Source organism: Ornithorhynchus anatinus, chromosome 14 (assembly GCF_004115215.2).
Source record: "Ornithorhynchus anatinus isolate Pmale09 chromosome 14, mOrnAna1.pri.v4, whole genome shotgun sequence".
Lineage (NCBI taxonomy): Eukaryota > Metazoa > Chordata > Mammalia > Monotremata > Ornithorhynchidae > Ornithorhynchus > Ornithorhynchus anatinus.
The window spans coordinates 40,632,088-40,654,688 of record NC_041741.1 but is presented as its reverse complement, the minus strand read 5'-3'; the positions used below and the strand labels follow the sequence as shown (position 1 = coordinate 40,654,688).

The 22,601-nt window shown below is 42.1% G+C and overlaps 2 long non-coding RNA genes across 3 annotated transcripts in view; one reads left to right on the top strand and one right to left on the bottom strand.

Moving 5' to 3' along the window:
* LOC103170773 overlaps positions 1–22,601 on the bottom strand; it is a 132,646-nt gene that overhangs the window by 41,992 nt on the left and 68,053 nt on the right. The window lies entirely within an intron of this gene.
* LOC107547932 lies at positions 18,366–19,406 on the top strand. Of its 2 annotated transcripts, XR_005660815.1 has the most exons (4): positions 18,366–18,564; positions 18,653–18,731; positions 18,838–18,913; positions 19,189–19,406. It is a non-coding gene; the product is annotated as an uncharacterized LOC107547932 (long non-coding RNA). The 2 variants fall into 2 exon arrangements; XR_001604373.2 differs by having other exon boundaries at positions 18,368–18,731.

Sequence of the window (22,601 nt, the reverse complement as noted above, 5' to 3'; positions counted from 1 at the left end):
TTAACTGATTGTTTTCACCACGGCACTCTGTATTAAGAATTTTGAGAACATCCTCCTTAAACTCCTTACCATCTGCTTTAAAGCACTCAATCAGCTTGCCCCATCCTACCTCGCTTCACTAATCTCTTACTACAGCCTAACCCGCACATTCAGATTCTCTAGTGCCAGCTCGTCTCATCTATCTCTCCGCCGGCCCCTTTCCCACACCCTCCCTCTAGCCTGGAACTCCCTCCCCTTCCTTATACCCCAAACCACCACTGTCTCCATCTTCAAAGCATTATTAAGGTCACATCTTCTCAAGAAGTCTTCCCCAGTTAAGCCCTCGTTTCCCCTGCTTAGTCTCCTTTCTGCATCATCTATGCACCTGGATCTGTGACCTTTGGATACTGGATCTTCGCCCCACGCCCACGGCATTTATGTACACATCTTTAACTTTTATATTAAAATTATTTATTCATATTAATGTCTGTCTCCCCCGTAGACTGGAATCTCGTAATGGGTGAGGAACCCGTCTAATTCTGTTGAACTCTCCCAAGTGCTTAGTACAGTGCTCTGCATAGAGTAAGTGCCCAGTAGATACCATTGATTGAACACCCAGCAAGCTACTACAAAGCAGTGTTTCCTTCCAAGTCAACTATATGAAAATGACACCATTCCTTCACTTCTCTTTCAATGACATTGCTAGAACTTTTCCCCCTCCACAACCCAACCCCAACCCTCAAAATTATCTGCCGACTGACAGTGTGTCTAGCTTAACTTTATTAATGGTGCCTCATAGCAAGAGGTGAGTCTAAAATTCTTGGATTATTTTGCTAGGAAATGGTCAAGCCAATCTTTGAAAGCATTTAAGCTTGTTTTTGCATCATGGAGTTTATGCAGTACTTAAGGGAAAGTCATTTCCGGGGGTCCGGCTGAAGCCCGGGATTTTAATGGATATTGGATTTCTGTAAATGATTTCAGCACCTGATCATTGACAGCGTTGTTTACAGACAAAAGCCAACATCCTCCCAAGGTGACCCAGACTACAGGACAGAACTTGTGACTCGCATTGAGACAGCACTGTTCTCATGAGCTTGGGAAAAGCCAGCCAAGTTTCTCGGCTCTCCACCACCCTTCTCCAAGCCAGAATATAAAATGGATTAGTAGACTTGCCTGGAACTTGATAGCTAAAAGATTCCAATTCCCTAACTTGGAGAGAAGGGATGGGGTAAGGCAAAGGAGTTTAGTCTTAAATGTGGAGGTCTGAGAGTCAGGGGATCTGAGTTCTTGGTTCCGTTCTCTAGGCACTGTGTAAATCATTTACCTTCTGCTTCTCACGTTTAAAATAGAAATTAGGCCTACGCTTTCCCTCTCAGGAATGCCGGGAAGGTAAATGAGGTCAGAGCTCTAAGCATTTTCAATTCCTTGGAAGAAAACTGCTCTGCAGATTCAGAATAATAATATAATCATCAGTCAGTTCAGTTCTTCCCCGGGGTCACGGGGAGATTGGTTTGAAGACAGAATGATGTGCCATGGCTATGCCACACTGCTCCAACTTTGGCTTCACTGTCACTTCAAAGCATTTCTTCTGTCCATGGGCATCCCACAGTCCATGGGGATCCATTCTTCACATCCATTCTTCACAGTCAGTCATTTGTATTTATTGAATGCTTTTCTACCCAGAGAATGTGTGATGTAACTGGCTCTGCTTTGATTCAAGGGGGCAGTTTGCATCTCATTCGAGCTTGTTTGTGCTCCTGTTTTGTCATTTGCTGCTAAAGATTGCCCACAGTGGTGCGAGTGGCATTTCTCTAAAAGCTAGCTCTAGTTACTGCGGGAGACCTCAGATGTCTCGCAGAGGGTTAAACAGTATAGACCTTGGTACCTTAGGTGTCACCCTCTTTCTGGCTCCAAAAGGTCAGCTTAGACTTCTTTATTTGGTTTTCTACCTCTCTGCCTATTGTGCATCATTGGATAGGTACGTAGGTAGCAGAATCAAAGATGGCAATCAGCTCCATTTTGCAGATGGAGCTTCTTCATTCTTCATGCCTGCCTGTAGTGGTGACTTCATGAAGTGTTGAGGTTGAAAGGCTTATCATCACATGTTGGCAGGGAAATGCTTTTTCACTGAGAGTCATCCTCAGTGGAAGAAAGTATACTAAGGATTTCAAAGGAATGTACTTACCATCTTTTTAAGATTCCCTCTTTTTCCCCTAAAAGAGAGTGGAGCCATACCCACTCTTCAGTGGGAACCATCTAAGATAAATCATGTCTTGAAAAAGGTGCATCCAGTCTCAATTCCTTGAGCTTTCCTTTTTGGTTTTATGGTATTTGTTAAGCATTTTCCTCTAAGTGCTGAGGTAGATGCAAAATAATCAGGTGGGATACAGTCCTGGTCCCACATGGGGCTCACCAAGTGGGAAGGAGGACTGATATTGAATCCCCATTTTACAGTTGAGGAAACTGTGGCACAAGGAAGTTAAGTGACTTGTCCAAGGTCACAGAGCAGACAAGTGTTAGATCCCGGATTAGAACCCAGGTCTTCTGTTTCCCAGGCCTGTGCTTAATCCGTTAGGCCACGCTGCTTTCCTTCATCAGGAAATCTTGTTTAGGTCCATGTTAGGATGCCAATTCCATATCTGGTAGACTCCCATGCAACTGGTGCTGCTCTCCTTATCAGATGAGTGTTCTCACTGAAGTATACTTCCTGATATTTTTGGTGTGTTTAGTAGGCTTGTGTTTAGTCTAGCTCATACCTATTAAATACCTCTTTTGTGCCAGGTGGATTCTGTGCCTAGGTTCTAGTGGACTTAGTTTGGGTGAGTAGGCAATTCTTGGTTGTGGGAACCAGCTAACGGCAAAATTGAGTTGCTCAAGGAGTTTCTGTAAGTTCTTTTGTCCACTGCTATGACAAAAGTCACAGAATGAGCAAGGACTGGAAATGTTCTGAAATGAATTATGTCTATGAAAAGCAAATGGAGATGGTTTCTGATAAAATCTAGGCAAGAGAGGCTTGGAGAAAAACACATTAATACTTAAAGTCGAATGGGTTTTTTAGACTTTGGTGAAAATATTTTGTTTGCTTTTTTTCCATCCTGGCTTAATTTGATTGCTCACTGGGGGAAAAAAAGGATACATTCTGTGCATGTGATGGGCCCAGGCCCCTTTTATCGAGGCAATTTTAAAGGGAGTACATGGAGTTGGATGAAGAGGGTGGATTTGATAATAAGCTATTGAATTTTATTGTGACTCCTTGTGAATAACTGGTCATGAAGCTGTGAACATCACTTAATGCTTTGGTAGCATTTGTTTGTTGTTTTACTTCTTCAGAAATGGTAAATCATTAGAGTTCATTCACAGTCTATACTGTAACTTAAAATGAACGACCTCCCACCTCCATCTTGGCTTGTGCTGTTTGAATTGGATCAACTCCAAATTTTTTTTTTCCTATTCTCTAAAATGTCACATTGATTTCTCTGAAATCATGTTTTCTTGATGCCTTGTCTTTGTGTTTTCAATGATAATTGTGGCATCTGTTTGGTGTTTATTATGTGCCAAGCACTGCAATAGATACAAGATGTGAGGTCCATGTGGGACCACCTGATTACCTTGTATCAACCCCAGAGCTTAGAACAGTGCTTTGTGCATAGTAAGCACTTAAATACCATCATCATTATTATTATAATCAGATGGGCACAGTCCCCATCTCACATGGAGCTCACAGGAAAGAGAACAGATATTTAATCACCATTTTATACCTGAGGACACTGAAGCACAGAGAAGCAAAGTGCTTTGCCCAAGGTCACACAGCAGGCAAGTGGCAAAAGCTGAAATAAAAACCTAAATTCTCTGACTCCCAGACCTGTTCCTTTTCCATCTGGAAAAGGGCTTGATCCATCTAGAGGGACTTAACTCAGAGCTGTCTGGGCCTGTAGTTTGCTTATTGGAAGGCTGTTCCCTCTGATAATCCAAACTCTCAATCCTGGATCAGTATCCTTGTTTTTTATTCCTAAAATGCAGCCACCAAAATATACCTTAAGGCCTATATACATTTCCAGATAGTGCACCAAGAAGAACAAAGGCATTGTAAATCTGTCACTCAGGTAAAACTCTAGCAAACTAAATGGGTGTTCAGCCCTGGAAAGGGAGCTCAAAAAACGATTCACACTTCTTCAAGCCACAGGGTGAGAACATTCCAGAGCTGTGGGGCATGGGACCAAAAAGCATCCAGTCTTAGGCGGAGAAAGGGCGGCTTGATTGATCTCAACAGTCAGGGCAGGTCAGAGGCAGAGATGAATTTCCTGGGGTATCCAGGCCCTAAAACCATTAAAGATGAAAGAAAGCACCTTGGACGGCACCCAAGGACATAAACCTTGTCGCCAGGGTAAGAGATGCAAACTAGTCATCTGGCAAGTAGTTTTCAAAAATCATTAGTCCTCTAAAATGTACCCTGGCCACTCCCAAATCTTCTAATGCCACACCTTCCCCACTCAATCGGCCTCATTTTCTACTGCTCCAACCAATCAGTAGATAAGTGGTATTTACTGCAGATTTACTGCGTGCAGAGTTCTTATAAGAGCTTAATACAACAGAGTTAATAATAATAATAATGTTGGTATTTGTTAAGCGCTTACTATGTGCAGAGCACTGTTCTAAGCGCTGGGGTAGACACAGGGGAATCAAGTTGTCCCACGTGGGGCTCACAGTCTTAATCCCCATTTTCCAGATGAGGTAACTGAGGCCCAGAGAAGTGAAGTGACTTGCCCACAGTCACACAGCTGACAAGTGGCAGAGCCGGTATTCAAACCCATGACCTCTGACTCCAAAGCCCGTGCTCTTTCCACTGAGCCATGCTGCTTCTCTAGTTGGTAGACATGTTACCTGCCCACCAGGAATTTACAGTCTAATAATAATAATAATAATAGTGATTGTGGTATTTGTTAAGTACCTACTATGTGTGAGACACTGTACTAAGCATTGGGCTAGATGCAAGGTAATTGGGTGGGACACAGTCCCTGTCCCACATAGGGTTCACAGTCTTAATTGCCATTTTCCAGATGAGGTAACTGAGGCCTAGAGAAATGAAGTGACTTGCCAAGGTCACACAGCAGACGCGTGGCAGAGGTGGGATTAGAACCCTGGTCCTTCTGACTCCCAGGCCTGTGCTCTATCCACTAAACCAATCTGCTTCTCTACATCAGAATGAGAGTGCAAAACTCCTGCACTCTCAGAGACACCTCCTTCTAGCCCCTACACCTCCAAACACTGATCCCCATGAAAACACAACATAGTAAGACTCTAAGAGGAGAAACAATGTATGTTAAATTGCTTTTCGCTCCCCAGCCTGATTTTCAAGCAGCCCTCACTGATTCCTTTTAGGTCCTGGGTTTTCAGACCATTTCTTGGGATTCTGTATGAATAAGGTGGTGATCTTCAAAACGTCTGGCCATTTCAGAAGGAATAAATACATTTAAATTTGGGTTTAAATTTTGTAATTTAAGAGGTAGAGAGAGAGGGAGAGAGAGCAGGTATTTATACTTATTTCAAAGATGAGGAAATAGTCACAGAGAAGGTAAAGGCAATTTTTTTTTTATTGTTTCTAAAGAAGACAAACAACAACTTGGTCTAATTTTCCCTCCCAGACACAAAGCTTTGATAATTTCCTTGGACTTTATCTGCTGCTTGAAATCAATCGATGGTATTGAATGAGCCCTTACTTTATGCAGAGCACTGTACTAAGTCCTTGGGAAAGTACAATACAGTAGATTTGGCAGATACCATCCCTGCCCACAAGGAGTTTACAGACCAGAGGAGTTCAAATCACTTCAGATATTTTCTGTTGTTTTTAACTGCTAGAGCCTGGACTACATTCGAGATAGGCAAGAAGAAGCAGGCGTTTTTGCTCCCATTTTTCAGGTGAGGAAGACAACTCTGACTCAATTCGCACGTCTGTGAAACCAAGGGATAGGTTCACAAACCCCTGCTCTCTCCACAACACCACAATGCCTTTTGATGGGATATATAATTAGCAGCGTGATTCGATAGTTAATGTTGATAAAATGCTTTGACCCTGAAGGGTATTATATAAATACCGGGGCATATTATTATCATTGTAAAAACAAATGGACCCGCGAGAGATGTGGAAATTCCTTAATCCATCAATTCCAAATTATGCCTTCATGATTGCCTGGTATCCCATATTGACATGCTTTGGATCTCTAAAGCATAATTTACCCAGGCTCTTGACATGCATATTCCTACTGCCTTATAATGCTTTCATCGAGTTACAACTTACAGCCTATCAGGACAAGTCTAAGTAAAAACAGAGATTTATTTTCTCAGTGGAACATATCCAAGCGTAAAAGCAAAGCAAAAGCCAAAGACTACTTGGAGTTTAATAGGGGCTACTTCTTCTACTTGATTTAGAAGCCTCTGTTAATCTCAAACAAGAATTGAAAAGGTTATCTGAGGGAGGTTTGAATGTCCTAGTCACTAGAAAAAAGGAGTGATGTTCGATTATTCTTCCAAAGAAAAAAGTAAAATAAGGTTTACATATATCTTGCGTGTACAAAAGTGCCCTGAACTGGCAGAAAGTAATAAAGGTATTTATAGAGCACCCACTGAGTACAGTGCACTGTATTTAGCGCTTGGAAATGTAGATGAGAAGCATGAAAGATGTTCCCTGCCCTATAATGGTGGAGACAGTTATAAAATATTTACAGGTGGGGTAATAGGCGTACATAAATTGACTATACAATTGGTCATACGTCGGTACACAAGTGCCAAGGGAGGAGGTGAATACATATTTAAGTACTAGAGGTGCCAATGGTGTGATGCTATTTAGGTTTAGGGAGTTAATTGGGGAAGACTTGTAGGAGGAGATGGGAGTTTAGGCAGGCTTTGAAGATGTAGATTTCTCCATATTTGACCAGACTTTATAGCAACTCTTTCAACACCACTACAATCCCCACCCAGGAGGGAGTTTCAAGAGAATCCAGTTCAGCAGCGAGTAGCCTCCTTCTCTAGACTATTGGGTGTCTCAGGCAGGAGTCTGAATCTAGGCCCGAGACAGGCTGGGTGGTTTTAGGCTGCTCTCTCCTTCTTCTTAGGGCTCGGGTCCCACAGGACCTTCAGTCCTTGCCCAGCCCAAGCAGAGCCTCAAGACTGTGTATATAAGACAGGTTTTCCCTAAAGGAAATCATCCAGAGAACTAGGAATTTTGGCACGCACCGAAATTGGACAGGGAGAGGCAGGTGTTATCCAATGTCAGGTCTGTGCCAGGCAGGGTACTGACCAGCTGAAAATGTAACCATCGGGTATAAAAGCGGGCTTTTGGCCACCCTCTTGAAGGAAGCACGCACCCATCCCAAGCGCTTAGTACAGTGCTCTGTACATAGTAAGCACTCAACAAATACTACTGAATGAACATCAGAGACTCCTCAAAGCTGTTCCCCACTCTCACCACATATAAAAATCTTGGTTTAAAAAATTATCTACAAAAAAGGTTGATCTTATTTCCTGAAAAAAGAAACGTTTCTGTCTACATCTAAGCGCAACAGGGAATGTGGAAAGATGGGCAATATGAAGTGAAATGTAGTAAAAATGTCGACGCTATCATATATACTACGGCCTGGATTCCAGGCAAAATTCTGCTCTGGGGTCCTGATGACCAATTTCAGTTCTGATAGCCTTCCCAAATTATCATCCTAATTATGTAAATTGTAATGACTTTTGAAACTCTCAGGTACTGTGATCAATGGAAGAGAGAATAAAGTTAAGCAGTCACCAGGTGGTGAAAGAGAGCTGGTCCTTAGAGAATCTTAGGGTGGCACTAAAATTCCAAAATACTTAGTCTTCTGTTGTTTTTGCTTCGGATGAGACGGTGCTGGTGGAGCTTTTTGCTAGAAGTTGAAGAAAGATGTTTCTTTTCTGGAGAGGAAACTAAACTCAGAACTGAGAGCTTTGATTTCATTTGGTTGAGTAAATTGTTTATGATCTCAGTTTACCCTGTTGTAAAATGAAATAGCAGCTTTGCCCTGCTCTTGTTAAATGATGCTTTGTTCCTATGAGATGGTAAGAGAAATAAGATTTTAAAGGATTAAAATTTGATTTTATTGCTCCCAGTTATCCAATTTATCTTCCATGGCTGCATGACTTAGATTGTAAGCAATCGGAAGACAGTGGTCACCATATTTGTTAAGCTGCCTTTGTATAGCGTCTCGTGAAGACGTGGCTTAATGAAAGCTTTTGATGATTGATGGTCGAGGAAACAAAACCAAATGTGCTCCCAGAACGGAACCCAAGGGAGTGGTTTTACTTTGAATTTCAGAAATGCCATGTGTATTTAGGAGAACATGAAACGCCAAAACTAAACTTGCTGGAAATGAAACTATGTGAAGGAAAAGTTTGCCAAATCTCATAAAAGATGGAAAAGAAAACCACACAGGTTTACTTTTATCTCTGTCAAGGTTGATATTGTGCTTTTAATGGTGATCAGTGTTTGCTTTAGATTTTATCTAACTCTCAGCTCCTTCCCTGCTGTTGCAGAATCCAAATTTTTGAATGTGGTCCACAGTAAGGTAAAGGCCAATGTTTCAACCATGTGTCTCAGTGGGATACTTTCTACTTTTCTAATGCTTTAATATTGCAGTGGGCTCTGAAAAGTCTAGGGGGCTAATGAACCTCATTTCACCTAACAATGTTTCCAATTTATAGTCAACAGCAACCGTTAGTATCAGGAAAAAAAAACCTTGCCTAATATATTGGATCCCGTATGGGACCCTAGTGGATTTACCTTTTGGATAGATGGGACTAAAAGAATTGTGCTGGCTCCATTTGTGGAATTTATTCCTATTGCTCTAGGGAATCTGCTTTCTCCGAACCTCTTGGGAAACAGGGTCCCAGGATTAACCTATAATCCTGTACTTACTACAGTGATTACTGTCATACTTCACACATAGTTGGTGCCCAATAAGTGATGTTGATAATTTCATTAAAAATAATAGAGAAACTCTTTATGGGAAGCTGAGCCCAATGCCTCTGTGGCTGTAGTACAGCAGGGCACTCAGAAGCCCAAGTATGTTGGCTCAGGAATCTGGGAGGGAAAAAATTATTCAGGGACTCTCCCCATGTAGTCTGGACCCCAGAAGTCATGCTGTGGAGAGGTCCACATTTATTATAGAAACGTGGGAAGCACCTGCATATTTCTTACTTCTCCCTTTGTGGTTTGTACTAAAAGCTGTTCTATCCCTGCTGAGCAAAATGTCACCAGTGGCCTCAGAGGACTCCAGACTAGGTGCAAATTTCCTCTTGGGCAAGGTGGGGATCACTTGTGGTGGGGAAATATCGATGAATATTCTCCAGAGCTTTGCGTGGATACAATGGTGGGAGGGGAAGCAGAGTGGGTTAGTAGATAGAGCACTGGCCTGGTAATCAGAAAGACCTGGATTCTAATTCCGGCTCTGCCACATGTCTGCTGTATGACTTTGGGCAAGTCACTTAACTTCTCTGTGACTCAGTTACCTCATCTGTAAAAATGAGAATAAGAGTGTGATCCCAATGTGAGACAGGGACTGTGTCCAACTTGATTAACCTGTGTCTACCCCAGTGCTTAGAAGAGTGCTTGGCATATAATAAAGACTTAACAAGTAACACCATTATTATTATTATCATTATTATGTGAAGGGAAGAGATGGGTACCACTTGCATTTCTCTTTCCTGCAGGGCTCCAAAACCATAATGGTCTTTCCCTAATTAAATCCCATAGTATGTCTTGGATAACTAAGGAAAATGGACCACTGACCATATATAATCAAGAGAGAGTCCGTGTGTGTGCACACATTCACAAGCTGCCCGGCAAAGGGGAAAGCACATGGGACTGGAGCCAGAAGCCCTGGGTCCTAGTCCCAGCTCAGCCTCTGGCCTATGTGACCTTGGGAAAGTCACTCAACCTCTCTGAGCCCCAGTTTCCTCAACTGAATAATGGGGATTAAATATCTCTCCCTAACTCTTAGATTATGAGTCCCATAATGGGACAAGGACCCTGTCCGATCTGATGACCTTGTATCTACCTCTGTGCTTAGCACAGTGTTTGGCATATAGCACTTAAATACTGTGGCTAACTAAAAAGGAGAGAGCCAGGGAAAGATGAAACACAGCCCTTATGATCATTTTAAGAGTTAAAGAGGATGTAGCTACAATTCAGACAAATAAGAAACCATTAATATTTGCTCTTAAGTGTAGTTTTTATAATGCATAGCTATGAAGTCCAAACCCTGCCGTAATTGCTGACCTATTACTCAAAAGAACATGTGGTCAAATGCTCAGAAGTTCTGGCAGCCAGAAAGTACCACAACAAGACAAGTAGCTAGTCGCCTGCCGGCATATCCTGCTGTATACAATATTATTATACTCAAAAGCAGGCACAACCCTATGCATTCAGAGATCCGTATTCAAATTGCTCATATTTTTACACAGAGCCAAACCATAATATGAGGTACATTAAAAATTAGAAGAGATTAAGTGTTCCCTTCTCAAAAAACAACGATTAAGTTCTAGAAGTTGTCGTGATGAATTATTACAGAGTAGATAGGGTGAATAGGATTTATTAAGGAAAATAAAAGGCTAGAACGAGGTCCCAGGAGATTTCTGTAGCTTTAATGTTCGTGATAGAATCAGCCTCATTTTGAGTTGACTTTCAGTTTCCTATAAAGTTTCTATTTGTAAATATCATAAGCACCATTAGACAATTTACTCTGGGTTAAATGAGAGTGGTTATGATATTAGTCAGAGTACTAGAAAAGAGTTTAAGGGCTTTGAGAATGCAGGTGGAACACAATTGTCCCAGTGTAAAAGATATATAAAAGGGTATCTTTTACATACAATGCCTCTGACTCTGCCTTGTCTTCTTGTTTTTTGGTGTTTCGGAACCCTCCCATTTAATAGCCAGACCCTTACTTTAAAAAAAAAAAAATTCCCACATTGCCTAGTACAGGGCTCTGCTGAATTATGACAGTGAGAACTAATGACACATCTTCCTTCTATTAGTTGGTTAACTGGTCAGATATTGTTTAAGCAAAAGTGGAGACTGTTTTTATCAGAGGTTTGGATTGCCCTTTTTGGTGAAGAGGTTCTCTGTGAGTCTGTCTTCCCTACAGGTTGAGCCTCCAGTCGGGCTTAATGACTCCACCGACCTGTTTATCCTATGGACACCAGGCACTGCCCAGCCATGCTCGTGCTTACAAAACCGAATGACACTTCCAGTCAACGCCCTCAAATATATAACTTCAGTGGCATTCGCTGCCCCCATTTGTCCCTAACAGGAACTCCACCTGATCACTGGAACAGAGATATAAATGTTCTCTGTCTACCCGCCTCAGACAGGACAAGTCAAGACTTGGTTGCAAGCTGAACGAGAGAAACCCATTTAAATTTAAAGTTTGTTCTGCTTCTTCCATCTCCACATCCAACAGAAACTCCTTACCATCAGCTTTAAAGCACTCAATCACCTCGCCCCGTCCTACCTTAGCTCCCTGGTTTCCCACTACAACCCTGCCTGCACACTTCACTCTTCGAATGCCAGCCTACTCAGTGTGCCTTGATCTCGTCTATCTCACCAATGACCTCTCGCCCACGTTCTGGCTCTGGCCTGGAACATCCTCCCCCTTCATATCCAACAGAGGATCACTCTCCCCACATTTAAAGCCATATTGAAAAAGCATCTCCTCCAAGAGGCCTTCCCTGACTAGGCCCTGTTTTCTTTTTCTCCCACTCCCTCTGTGTTGCCCTTGCACTTGGGTATTCACCCTTTATTCAGTCCTCCCTCAGTCCCAGAGCACTCATGTACGTATAAGTGATTTATTTATATTAATGTCTGTGTCCCCCTCTAGATTGTTGTGGTCAGGAAACGTGTCTATCAACCTGGTCATATTGTATTCTCCCAAGTGCTTAGTGGAGTGCCCTGTACACAGTAAGCATACAATAAATATGATTGATTGATTCCTTCAAAGGCCTGATGTACTTACCTGTTAGGCAGGTAAAGTACATCTTAGAGATACAAATCTCTAAAGCGCAGAAAGGTGACTTGTTTCTTTAAGTTAATATAATTCAGACCCTTGTTACACTCACCGTTTTATCTTCCAAGAAGATCACCCAGGTAAACTATAATAATCATTTTCATTTCTGAAAAACAGGCACTTTGCTAGCAGATTTTCACTGACCATTGATTTTTTTTTTTTTTTTTTGCTGTTGGAAAGAAATTCCATGTTATTTCAAGACTTTTAAAAAGTGATGATAGTAGCTGTTTAGAATCTCAAGTGAAGGCTTTATTAAATTTGAAGGTTTGGAAGGGGCAGAGCGAGCCCAGGAATAAAAACAGTAACTGTATTTGTTAAGCCCTTACTATATGCCAAGGACAGTTCATAGGGCTGGGATAGATACAAGATAATAAAGTCAGAAATAGTCTCCGTTCCACCTGGGGCTCATAGTCTAAGTAGGCTATAGGACAGGTATTGAATCCCCATTTTACAGATGAGGAAAACGGAGGTGCAGAGAAGTTAAGTGACTAGCCAGGGTGACATAGCAGGCAAATGGTGGAGCTGGGATTAGAACCCAAGGAATCACAGAGGACACTCGGGCCCTCTCAAAAGGAGGTGGCAAGTGTAGCTGGGAGAGCTAGGGACCACCTCCTTTCCTCAATCCGGGGCTGAGACAGAGACATTCTTTTGTATTTAGTACAGTAAACTATGAACCAAGTGCTGGCTTAGAAGAGGATTCTTAGACTCCTAATGCCAAGATGGCCCTTAAAAATTAACCACAGGTGGGGCCTCCACTTATGCTTCTTTGCTCCCAAGCTTCAAGTGTTATTAAAAAATCTTCCCAAATTTACCCCGCCTGGCTTCAATCATTCCAGTAACCCTCTGAGCACTTTGTGTGCCTCCCGTGAAATATTTGTTTAGATGTTGCTATGGTTCATATTCTTTGGCGTTTTTGAATATGTTTATAGATTTCTGCCAGTTGTGCTTTAGTAATTTTTTTTGTGTTTGTGTATTTGCAACTACTTTCCTTTTCTCAGTTAGGAGGACCGGGCTGGATTTTCCCTGCTCTAGACTATAAACTCGCTGAAGGCAGGGAACGGGTCTACCAACACTGTTATACTGTAGTCTTCCAAACGTTTAGTACTAGTCCTCCACCCACAGTAAGCTCTCAATACGACTGATTGATTGGAGTCATGTTTCCTCATACCTCCTGGCCCTACTGGCCTCCCAAACACTGTTGACTGACTGTTGAACGGTCAGCTTTTGGCTACCATTTTCATCTCCCAAAGTTTTTCTCTAATATTATGAGAAGCAGCGTGGCGCAGTGGAAAGAGCACGGGCTTTGGAGTCAGGGCTCATGAGTTCGAATCCCAGCTCTGCCACTTGTCGGCTGTGTGACTGTGGGCAAGTCACTTAACTTCTCTGTGCCTCAGTTCCCTCATCTGTAAAATGGGGATGAAGACTGTGAGCCCCCCGTGGGACAACCTGATTCCCCTGTGTCTACCCCAGCGCTTAGAACAGTGCTCTGCACATAGTAAGCGCTTAACAAATACCAACATTATTATTATTATTATATTACTGGCAGGTTCCCAGAGGTACAGTAAGCTTACTGGAGGTAGAGGAAAAAAAAAATAAGTTGCAGGTGAATTTATTCCTCTAGTCTCTGCCACAAAAAAAAAATCACTCATTTGTCCACAATCCCAAATCAGGCATAAAGGAGCACCTGCTTCAGATCTGCACCGCCAGCTCTCTCTCTTTGATCTTGGCAAGGGATATGGGTCTTACAGATGTCCCCAATACATGAAGCCAGTTTCCGCCAGATCTGGCCAAGCCTTCAAGAAGTCATATGGACTGAGAGCAGGCCAAATCAGTTCAAATTTCCTGGAAGGCTTTCTTCTCCCTTTAACGTTCTCCTCACGCTCATCGGTACTTTTATGGACTACAGATTTCAAAGCCCGTGACACCACCCCACTGAAGCGATTGGCTGAAAGAAGGGTTTGAGTTGAATGACACTCTTTGATGTTGAATCAAATAAACAAACTTCACAGGGGATTATGGTCACTTACTCCATGTCCTAAAGATCCCAAGTGCAGCTAATCATAAATGTAAAATTAAGGCAGAAATTGGTTTTGCTGGCCATGATAGCTGGTGCCTGTATAGCCACAGGAGACTATTAAATATAGTGTGGTTTTGCCAGTGCTGGTTCCAGCTGCCTATTATTCTTTATGCTCTAGCTTCTTTTGTCCCTAATAGCACATAATAATTCCTCCTCTATAATAGATGCTCATTGCTTCGCTCTGTGCAGCTGACAAGAGGCTCCCACAATCCATATGTTCGATTTCTCTGGTGACCTGAGCACTAAGTTTTGGGTGGTTTTTTTTCCTTAAGAATTATGTATTTTCATACTTGACTGATTCCTTTCCCTAAGGTAGATTCATTAGTGACCTGTTTGAAGGACAGGAGGAGGAGGAAGGAGGGATGGTGTTTGCATGTTACCTTGGTTACTAGAATCTCTTTCCATCTGAAAAATGCCTATAGTCTATGAAAGCATGGTTTCAATTTTCCCTTTGAAATGTGGATCGCGACGTTGCCAATTTTTAGAGTATGCTGTCAGCCAGTTTGCTGATCCTTGATTCCTCAGGCAGTTTGATGCTGATGTTTCTCTTTTACTTTTCCCTCCCTCTCCCCTCCCAAACTCGTCCATCTAGACTCTAAGCTCGTTGTGGGCAGGAACATGTCTACCAACACCTTTGTATTGTACTCTCCCAAGCATTTAGCACAGTGCTATGCACACAGTAAGCACTTAATGAATACCACTGATAATGATATCAGTCGCTCTAAAGTGTAGATTGGATTGGGATTAAATCAGTGACATTCTTCTAAAGCCTGATTTACACTCGGGCAAAACAGCTAGTAGTGATTACATCAAATCTAGTGGGTGGGGGGGGAGATGGAACAATTCACCAAAATAAATGTGAATTTAAGAAAGTTAAATTCAAGAGAGTGTCTGCATCTTCAGATTTAGGGCTCCTGCTTTGTGCCCAGAGCCGAGCGTATCTAAGCCTTGTAAAGATGGTTATTGATCGTCTTTTGTTCCAAGGCATTCTGGGTGTCCGCAGGGGACCATACTTCCCCTTATCCCATTTTCCCCCCCCTTTTTTGAGGGGAAGGACCTCCTCTAACTGTAGACTGGAGAAATGCCTATCATGTTACCTGTCTCGCTGCCACACTCTTTATCTGCTCTTACGATGCTTTAGCTACATTCTTCCTTTTGACAGTATGTTTTGGAAGCCACCAGACCCTTACCTATGATTTAGTGGGAAACGATGTAGCCTAATGGGAAGAGTATGGGCCTGGGAGTCAGAGGAACTGGGTTCTATTCCAGCCATGCCACTTCTCTGCTATGTGACCTCAGACAAGTCACTTCACTTTTCTATGCCTCAGTTTCCTCATCTGTCAAATGGGGATTAAATATCTATTTTCCCTCCTTCTTAGACCCTGAGCCCTATATGGGACAGGGACTGGGTGCAACCTGATTATCTTGTATCTACCTCAGTGTTTAGTATGGCTTGGCACACAGTAAGCACTCAATTAGTACCATAATAATATTAATGATAATAATAAAATAATTAGGGAAATAATAATAATAATGACAGCAGTAACAATAGCAATAATACTTTGTTAAGTGCTATGTGCCATGACCTGGGGTATATACAATATAATCAGATCAGACATAGTTCCTGTCCTATGGGGTACTCACAGCATAACAACAAGTATTTTATCCCCATTTTTACAAATGAGGAAACTGAGGCACCGAGAAGTGACTTGTCCAAAGTCACACAGCAGGCAAGTGGTGGAGCCAGGATTAGAATGCAGGCCTCCTGACTCCTTAGACCCATGCTCTTTTTACTAGGCCAAATTTAGAAGCAGCTGAAAGAAGAGGAAGAGTTACATTAGGATACAATTTTGGGATGCAACTGGGGCTTGCTTGCTCCAACATATACTCTCCAAGAATGGCAAATGCTTTGCATAACGGATAACATTCTTGAGCTTCAAATGTGTCCCCTTCTGCTCTTTCTCCCTTTGATGTGCAGTTGAACATCAAGGATGCCGATAGCTCTCTATGCTTTAGACAAGAGTAAAAACTCTGTGAACTGCACATGCACAGGAAGTCATTTTAAAACAACCAAATGTTAGGAGCTTGTTTTAAGATCTACAAATATGTCATGTGACTGATCTTCAAGGGCTAATCTCCAAATCTGCTTTTAAACAACAGGATTTCTTGATGAGAACAATATTGATATCTTTTTTCTGTCAAGTTCATGAGATACACTGTCCCTCATACATAAAATGTAAACCTTACATCCCTGGGTTCCAAATTGGGAAAATTAATTAATTACACATTTTGGCTTTTAACTCCATTTCCCAATCCAACCCCAACAAAAGGATGACCACCTCCCCTCCCATCAGCTGTGACCTTTGGATCCGAAAAATTGGCCTCTTAGTAATCATGAGTTAAGTGGGGAGACTTTAGTGATAACAGTTTAGGTGGAGCTGTTGTTTTAGGAGACCACTTAAATCTAATTTATTGCTCATGAAAGAGGCAGCACTGGCTTGGACTATTCAGGATTGTTCTATTGTTAGAAACAGTTGGCCAGTGTTATTATTATTATTGTTACTAATAATAACACCAATAATAGTATTTATTAAGGGCCAAGCACTGTACTAAACACTGGAGTAGATACAATATTGGTTTCTCTCCTGCCAAACCTTCTTAAGGACTCTCTTGCCAGTGTTGGGTTTACTATGAATTCTCATTTCTGGTTCCCTGGATCCACAACCACACTTTCTGATTTGTCCAGAAGCAAACTCAGTGGCATCAGAGTCATGCTGAAAACTAATCCTTCTTAAGGAAAACCAGCGTGGCTTAGTGGAAAGAGTATCAAGACTGGGAACCAGGAGACCTGGGTTCTCATCCTGACTCTGTCACTTGCATGCTGTGTGACACTGGGTGAATCGCAACTGCCCTGTGCCTCCACTTTCTCATCTGTAAAATGAGGATTAAATAAATACCTATTATTCCTTGGCTGTACAATATGAGCCCCAAGTGGTTCAGGGAATGTGTCTCATAATAATAATGTAGGTATTTGTTAAGTGCTTACTCTGTGCCGAGCACTAAGCGCTGGGGTAGATACAGGGTACTCAGGTTGTCCCACATGAGGCTCACAGTCTTCATCCCCATTTTACAGATGAGGGAACTGAGGCACAGTGAAGTGACTAGCCCACAGTCACACAGCTGACAAGCAGCAGAGTCGGGATTTGAACCCATGACCTCTGACTCCCAAGCCCGGGCTCTTTCCACTGAGCCATGCTGCTTCTCATCTGATTGCATTTGTATGTAACCCTTGCTTAGCAATGTGCTTAGTACATGGTAAGTGTTTAAAACCACAATTATTGCTATTATTATTATTAATAAAGGGCTGGGGTGGAGATGAGGAAGGGGGTGGAGGAAAGAAGTGGGAGAGGGGAACAAAGAATTAAATCTTTTTTTCTCAGCCCACTTACAGAGATAAGAATATGTACTTGACAGATCTAAGGTCTATCTTGTGGGGGGATTTCCAAGGTTTTACCAATACTGTAGAGGACAGCATTTCTAAAAGGAGCCAGTGTGGCTCTGCAAGGGGAGAAAGCAGGAGAGACAAGTCACTGCCCCAGAAAGAGGTTAGACCTTTCAAAAGGATCAAGAAGGGAGAACCCCAGCCACTCTTTCTGAGGGGTCCCAGGCACCGTCTAATTCCCAACTGTGTATTCTTTCCCAGCTCCTAATACAGTGCCCTGCACTGAGTTGGTGCTTAATAAATACTATTAATACAACTCTGGAGACCCAAGTTTACTCTCCCAATCTGCAATGGCACCCTCTCCGCAGAATAGGTGGGGGGGAATTTCACTATACAATGTTTCTCTTGTGTATGTGTCCATGTGGGTTTTTTTTGATGATGTGGCACAATTTGCCCTGCCTTAGACTGACCGAAATGTCTTCCAACTGAAACGGCTCTTCTCCCCAAGTAAAGCAGACTGCTTTTCAAAGAACTCATGTCAATTTGGGGAGGTGGGTACGTTGGGGGTGTCACTCTTTCTCGAAGTGAGACGGCAAGGGGGCTCCTTAATTAGCCAAGGCCCCTGAAAGTTTTAGATATGAAAATATTTTTCCTGTCAGAGCAGAGTGCAGCCACTGTTTGCGACTGCTTGAATTCTTGCCCAGAATCTGTTCTATCGACTTGATTTTCCATTCCATTGGACCAAACCCTGAAACAATCACCCTTTATGACAAACAACTTGCTACGACACAAAGAGGTCAGCTCCCTGGAGGCGGCTGATACCGGCAGCTTGTAGCCGTGTAGTTTAACTGTGTTGGTCTCTGATTGCCAGGAAGCGGTGGCTTGCCTTCTTCTCTGAACTCTAATCTCAGGCTTTGTGGGGCTTTTCCAGTTGCAGAGAGAGTAGAAACTATTTCTATAACATCACGAAGATTCAGTGTAACAATCTCCAGGTTGGGTTGGGCTCTGATGAGTATTGAGTGGAAAAGTATTTGCTGGCTGGGTTTCTCTGGGAAGTTATTTTTGCGCTGATTCTTGTAGGTTGAAAAACCGTGCTTCTGTCAGACTTGATGGATAGGACATTTCAAGAGGGAAAAAGAAGCCCACCACCCCTTTGAGGGTAAAGGTTAACAGCAAGTGATTGATTTACTGTAGCTTTGAGAAAGCCAGCAAATCCTTTAGATAAATACTTGTTTGACACTGAAGACATTCTTTTTCCCCTTCAGGACGCCACAGATGCAGAGCAAATATTGACAGTGAGAAGCAAAGCCAGAGATACTTTCATTAGAGCAGCCTGGACAGGTAAATGAAAGACGTTTTAATGAGGAAATTGGGTCAACAGGGTGATTTTTTTCATGGGGTTGTATCGCTGGCAAATGGATATAACAAGAACAAAACAGAAGATAGTGAACATTTTACAAATGTTTTGAGTGGCTTAGGCATTCTTTTCTGTTCCAAGAGGCTGATTTGCCATATCGTTGCTTTCGATGTCATTAAAAACTAATTAACACATATTATCCATTACATCCAGGAGCAAGCAGGTGATCACTAAAGACTCCATGGTTTATTCTTTATAGGATCATAGAAAGTGTAGTCTCCGTAACCCGCTTCAGTGTTCAACAACTCCCCTTAACAAGAAGTTCTACCTTGAGTCTATTCTGAATCTTTCATGCTGCACTGTGAGCCTCTGATTCTGGGAGCCGTGGAGATGGAGAACAGCTAGCCCATCACTTCCCATGGAACCCACCCATAATAATCTCAAAGACCTTAATAAATCTCCCCCATCGGATTGTAAGATCCTTGATTGTCTATTTGCTCATGTCACACTCCAAAACATTTAGTATAATGCTCTGAATTCAGGAGAAGCAGAATGGATTAGTGGATAGAGCGCGGGCCTGGAAGTCAGAAGGATCTGGGTTCTCATTCTGGCTCCATTGCTTGTCTGCTCTGTGACCTTGGGCAAGTCATTTCATTTCTCTGTGCCTTAGTTAACTCATCTGTAAAATGGGGATTAAGACTGTGAGCCCTATGTAGGATACGTACCGTGTCCAACTTGTATCTACCCCAGCGCTTAGAACAATGCCCAGCACAAAGAAAGTTTTTTAACAAACACCATAAATATTATTTATTGCATCTACCCCAGTGCTCAGTACGGTGCCTGACATATAGTAAATGCTTAACACATACCAATAAAAGAGTGCTCGATAAATTCTATTGATCTATTGGACCGCAGAAATCTTTGAGATCTGTTAGGTTGAAGGAAACACTTCCTAAAATGAGAGACTATTTAGTTGTGACCCCCACCCCTCAGCACTTACATGCATATCCCCGTAGTCACTTGTCTCCTCTACCTGTAATTTATTTTAAAATCAATTATATTTATCAAGAGCTTGTGTTAAGAGCATTGTGTTAAACGCTTTCGAGAATCCAATATAACAGGGTTGGTAGACACATTCCCTACCCACAAAGAGCTTCCAATCTAGAGGGACGGACTAATGTTTGCTTTCCCCACTAGACTGTAAGCTCCTTGAAGGCAGGGACCACGTCCTCCTACTCTATTATGCTTTCTCAAGTGCTAAGTACAGTGCTCAGCACCCATGAAGCCCTTGATATATACCACTAATAGAAAATACAACTAAAATATAATTTAAATCCCAGTCTCTTTTAAGAAGGAAAAATACAATTTTAGGACTGAAAAGTATTTTTCCAGAGAAGAGCAAATGGAAGCTTTGAGGATGAGTTTTACGTTTGATAGACCGTCTTGAACTTGGAAAAGGAGGCCTCTTTGATAACTTTGCTGAAGGAGCTGTCTAGCATTTGCTTTTCCTCCCTAATGTGCTGATCCCTATTGCTTTCAAGGGTGATATTTTCCCCCCTCTCCTCGTCAGTAACCAGAGACTGTGTGACTATTTGCAGAAAGGCAGCAGCAGTATTCACTCCTCCTTAGGAGCTGGTCCATTTAACATCCCCACTCCCCTTCATTCCTGCTCTTGAGATTTGCCATGGACAATTCCCCACCCTTCCCAGGACTCTGGCCCTCAGGACGTGTGAATTGGATGGGTTTTGTGTCTATCTGAACTAACCATGAGTGACATTCTTAAACAAAGGAACTGGGCTGAAAATGATGTGAAAAACTGTAAAGATATTTGAGCGCTGCTTGTCCCGGCCCAGCTTTGGACTGCGAGCTACAGCCCTGGCCAAGATGTTCTCATTATGATCTCTGCAGGCCTCCTTGGAGGAGGGAAGCCTTTGCCTGCAAAAATATGCTGGATTCCAATTTTGGCTAACGCTTCCTCTTCCCTGTCCTTTGGTTTCTGTAAGGTAGGATAACCTGAATAGAGATTGCTATGGAGTCCTTCGTGCCATCCCTTCGCTGAGTCATTCATGATCATCGATGCATTTATTGACCACCCGGGTGCCAAACACTTTACTAATCTATCATAGGTGGTATTTACTGAATACTTACTGAGTGTAGAGCACTGTATTAAACGCTTGGAAGATTATAGTACCACAGAGTTGGCAGATACATGCTTTGGAGCACACAAAAGAAACAAGACACACGAATCTGTCCTCCTGGAGCTTCTTCTGTATTCCATTTAAGAGTGGGCAGAACTCCAGATTTCTCTTCAACCCCTGCTCCCTCTTCTCTCTTCATTGACAGTAACCATTGATAAATACCAGGCCCCTGCCATCTGCTCTGCACAAACTGAATTTGGGACAAAATTTCAGAACTAGGATAATCTGCATTTTAGTATCACTAATAGGTTGTCATGTTAAACGACAGGTCATTTATCGTTCTGTTTCCTTAAGGAACTGTATAGAGTAATATTGAAATAAGATTTCTTGTTGGTCTTAACAATCTCAGTTACACAATTTTTCCTTATTAAAATGCATTTCTTGTTTTGCCTATGAAGAGACTATTTTATGTAGGAATCAATCAGTGGTATTTGAGCAATTACTGTGTGTAGAGCACACAGATTTCGATCTAGAGAGTACAATACAGTGTTGGTAGACATGTTCTCCACCAAAATGAGCTTACAGTCTAGAGGGAAGATATCAAACTCTCGAGGCCAATGATACAAGATGGCTTCCTTTCTTTGATGTCCACCAGGGAGAATATCAGTGACTAAGAAATTTGACCGGAATAACTCATTTATACAATGAAAGGGGTATCTTAGAAAAATCTCATTTTATATATCTAGTTCTAATCAAACAGGACTCAATAATCCTGGATGTCTGATCACTCTTATTTATTGAGCACTTACTATGTGCAGAGCACTGTACTAAGCACTTGGAAAATACAATTTGGCAACAAATAAAGACAATCCCTACTCAACTGTGGGTTCACAGTCTAGAAGCGGGGAGGGGGGTGGGAAGAGGAGCATTGAGAAATCCATTTCTCCTGGCCACTTAGATCAGAGCAAGGCTTGCACTCCAAATCTAGATTTCCTAAAAACAATATTTCAGCAGAACAAATGCTTTTTCCTTGAGAAAGTCCCAGGCATGAAGGTCATGAGTTCACGGGTGTTTTAATTTCATAATATCTTTCAGCTTTTCATTTCTTTGAATGGTAGAAAAATTAGCTAGGGTTCTGCAGCCAGCATTTGCTTTCCATTTTAAATTATGGAAAATAAAAAAGGATTATCTATTGGATAACTAAATATGTATTATAGATACTGTCCTTCTGGAGGCAGTCTCTTGACTTCTTGAAACTGAAGGACCAGCTCAGTCTAGAGATACGCAACAGGAGACTACAGGACCTCTTAGGGTGTCGGCACTTGCCATGATAATAACAATAATAATATTTATCAAACACTGACTGTATACCAAGCACTGTGCTAAAGGTTGGGGTAGATACAAGACAATTACTTCAGACACAGTCCCTGTCCCACAAAGGACAGTGTAAGAAGAAATAGAACAGGCGCTATATTCCTATTTTATAGAGAAGGGAACTGAGGTCCAGAGAAGTTAAAGAACAAATCCAAGGTCA